Source organism: Pteropus vampyrus, unplaced genomic scaffold (assembly GCF_000151845.1).
Source record: "Pteropus vampyrus isolate Shadow unplaced genomic scaffold, Pvam_2.0 Scaffold183, whole genome shotgun sequence".
NCBI classification, from domain to species: Eukaryota; Metazoa; Chordata; class Mammalia; order Chiroptera; family Pteropodidae; genus Pteropus; species Pteropus vampyrus.
Window position 1 is genome coordinate 808,519 of NW_011888964.1, and position 3,558 is coordinate 812,076.

Genomic DNA, 3,558 nt, shown 5'->3' on the forward strand with positions numbered 1-3,558 from the left:
AAAAACTTGGCACCTTGCAGACTTTTTTAAAAAATTGCTAGAAAATTACATGTGGTCATTTTAACTAGAAAACACTGGGGACGGGGTCATCAAAACCTAGACGACGTCTGCATTGAGACTGTAGCTCAAGTATCTTAAATCGTCTCCTCTCTAAAGAAAGAGAAACTGGAAAGAGCAGAAGTCGCTTTACACTCGTCGCTTATGCAGGAAAGATGGAGGAACGCCAGCAGAAACGCTTCAAAGCAGCAGCCTCGGTGCGTATCACAGTTGGTGAATACAGACATCGTCTACATTACTATGTATATTCATATATTTTTTAAAATTTGAAATCAAAGTTTTAAGCTATGCATGCATATTTTTAATTACTGCCCACTTAAATTTTTTTCCTTTGACTAATGAACCCGTTTCCAGTCGCTTGTGTGTCAGAGGGCGCTGGGCCTTCCCCTCATGCGTGGCCTTAACCTCAGAGAGTCCGTGAAGCAGCTGCTAAGAACCAGGGCCTTCGGGTGTGAGGAGAGCAGGCCCTCAGAACCCGCGGAGTCTCGGTCGCCTCACCTGTAAGTAGGTCTGACGCACGTCTCCGAAGGGGAACTGAGAGGATTAGATCATTTTTGCAACGTGCTTAGCACATTTCCCAGCATTTCCTGAGCATTTAACAAACGTCGATGATCACGAAAATGACCTCGATGAATGAGTAAGCGGGGACTCATTGCCAGGCACTGTTGCAGATGCTGAGGCCACTAGACACGTAAGCCCAGCGCCTGCCGCACAGAGCCCACAGTCCGCTAGGAAGAACAGATGTGGCAGAGGTCTCCAGAGTCTGCCCAGGCAACGACCATCCACTGGGAAGCTATCACGCATCAATCACCTACTATTGCTATGGTGATAAAATTACTATAAAGATCAAAACAGACACAGTCTCTGCCATCGCAGAGGCTGAGGTCAAGGGGAGGAGACAGATACTTAATAATTAGAATCCACAGAGTGCATCGCAGAGGACGATTCTGTCCACTGGGGGTGCACAAGTCCCGGCTGGCTTCCCTGGGCAGTGAACTCAGAGTGGGGATTTAGAGTTTGCTGGAACGCTAACCAAAGGGGTGGGAGGAGGCCCGGCCCTCCGGACGGGGGGCACCGCCATGGGAGGATGCAGGGAGCCTGCTCTGGGAGGCACAGGGGAGGAAGGCCCAAGCTGGCCTGGGTCTGGGGAACTGGTGCGACCCAGGAGGGCTTCACAGAGGACGTAACGTTGGGATGAACTGCGAAGAATTAGTAGGCGTTCTCCAAATAAACAAGGTAAGTAGAGCTGTCCAGGAAAGGGGGCTGTGTGTACAAACGCCGGAGCCGCGGCTGGTGACAGCGACGAGGAGAAAAGGCCTGGAACGGGGCTGCAGCGGCCAGGGCTGTGTGCTCTGCCAAGTGTCAGGGGAGGGTTCGGGCTGCTGTCAGAAAGACTACTCTGGTAAGGGTCATGGGACAGACAGGCGAGGAGGGGATTGTGCGAGAAGACAGTGCCACTGTCCAGGGATGGAAAATTAGGGCCCGGCCTGGAGTGTCTAGGGAAAAAGAGGCAAGACCCCAATGGATAGGGCAGCACTTAGCCTGGCCCTCAGATGGGATCATAAAAGCTGACTGTGAAAAAAAGCAAACACATTTGTCTACCACTACAGAAGTAAAAAAAAAAAAGAAAAAGAAAATCTGCAAACAGGAATCACTGGAGGCTTCGTGGAACAAATGGATTGTGAGCTGCACCTCCAACGGTGCACGTGTTGGCAGATGGCATTTGGAAGGTGGCATTCAGAGTGTGGACAACAGCCCCAGGTGGAAACTGCCTCCCAAGGACTGTTTCTTCTACCCCGTGCGGCTTCTGGTTTATCTCTTTTAGATCTCTTCTCGCCCCTTTCCCGTGACCTCTGCCAAGATTATTTTGAACTCTGCGATATACAGTTAATCCGGGTGTTAGCTCAAGTGCATGGTGGCTTAATATTTTCCAGATCCCAGGCAATAAACTTCTGAAAGTTCTTCCTAGCCTCCACGAAAAAAAAAAAAAATCTGGCAAAATTAGTGAAAGAGAGATTTGAGAACTGTTTTTCTTTTTGTTTACATCCCTAAATAAACCAGGAAATGCCCAAATGACAGTTCTGTGTTTCTTTAGATCAGTGATTTGCAAAAGGGCAGGTTTTGTCCCCCAAGGGACATTTGGCAGCATCTAGAGACATTTTTGGGGGGGTTATCAAAACTTGAGGGGTCAGTGCTACTGGCATTAAGTGGGCAGAGGCCAGGAGGGCTGTCAAACATCCTACAACACACAGATCTTCCCTTCGACAGAGAATTATCCAGCCAAAGAATTATCGATCGTGCTCAGGTTACGAAACCCTGTTTTGGACCATGAAAGAGTTTTTGAAACTGTTCGTTTCAAATTTCTAATTTTGCAGATGCGACGTGTGAAGTCCAAGATGTGAAGTGATCTGTACACGACTAGTTGGTCAACGGCGAATGGGTCGGAACCCGGACCTCCAAGGCCGTGTCCCCCTCCCTCGAGGCACCATACGCCTGCACGTTCTAAACCAAAAGGCCCATGCATTTTGAGGCATCGGTCCTTAATCTCAACACCAAGGGAGAAGCTATTTTATCAACGCCGATCACACGGGTGGGAGTGTGGTTTGATCCCAGGCTTCCCACGATTCAAGAAGGGAAGGGAGTCTACGGTCCTGTCGCCCTGAACACGCCTGATCGCCTCTGTCTCGGAAGTTAAGCAGGGTCGGGCCTGGTTAGTACTTGGATGGGAGACCACCTAGGAAGACCAGGGGCTGTAGGTGTAAAAAATAAAGAAAGGAAAGAAAAGAAAGGAAGGGAAGGAGGGGCTGCCCCTCGCTTAGTCTGAGGGAGACACGCTGGAACCCCAAATGATGCTGAGCAGGGGAATTGGTGTGCAGTGACCAATCCGTGATGCTGCCAAGTCTAATTATGATGAAAGGATAAGTAATTCAGTTCTGTTTTCCTTCAGGAGACAAAAGGTTTGACCAAGGCACGAATGTTTTACAGAGGACTGAACAAATGTCAACGGTGGGAGGAGAAGACGAGCATGCAGAAGCGAAGGGTCTGCAGCAACCAAACCCCTCCCTTCTCTGCAGAATGTGACAAAAGTCCTCCTGTGCTTGCAGGGGGGTGAGGGCTGCTGGGAGGGGATTGGGAATGGGAGTCAGAGGTCACCCTCCTCAGTTCTGTCCCTTGCCGACCATGTCACTTTGGGCAAGGCGTTTTAGTTCTTGAGGCTCAGTCTTCCCAGCTATCACATGACAGAACCAGAGTCACAGAGCCAGGAGAGCGAGCCGGGGGGAAGCAGCTATCCCCAGACTTCCGACACTATTCAATAATCACCTGGTGCTTCTGAGACTTGCCTGATGATAAGTGCTCTTGGATAACAGATTGGTGAAAACAGAAGTCACTTGTGCCCTGGGATTGGTTTTTGTGCTCCTAAGATGAGACAAGACTAATAAAAATGGTCTGCATCTCTGGAATCAGCAAATATTAAGAAGATCAAATAAAATTTCCGGAGTC

At 49.4% G+C, this 3,558-nt stretch overlaps 1 pseudogene; it reads left to right on the forward strand.

Annotated features, from left to right (window-relative positions):
• The first annotated feature begins 2,698 nt into the window (after positions 1 to 2,698).
• LOC111746321 lies at positions 2,699 to 2,816 on the forward strand (annotated as a pseudogene).
• Positions 2,817 to 3,558: the final 742 nt, after the last annotated feature.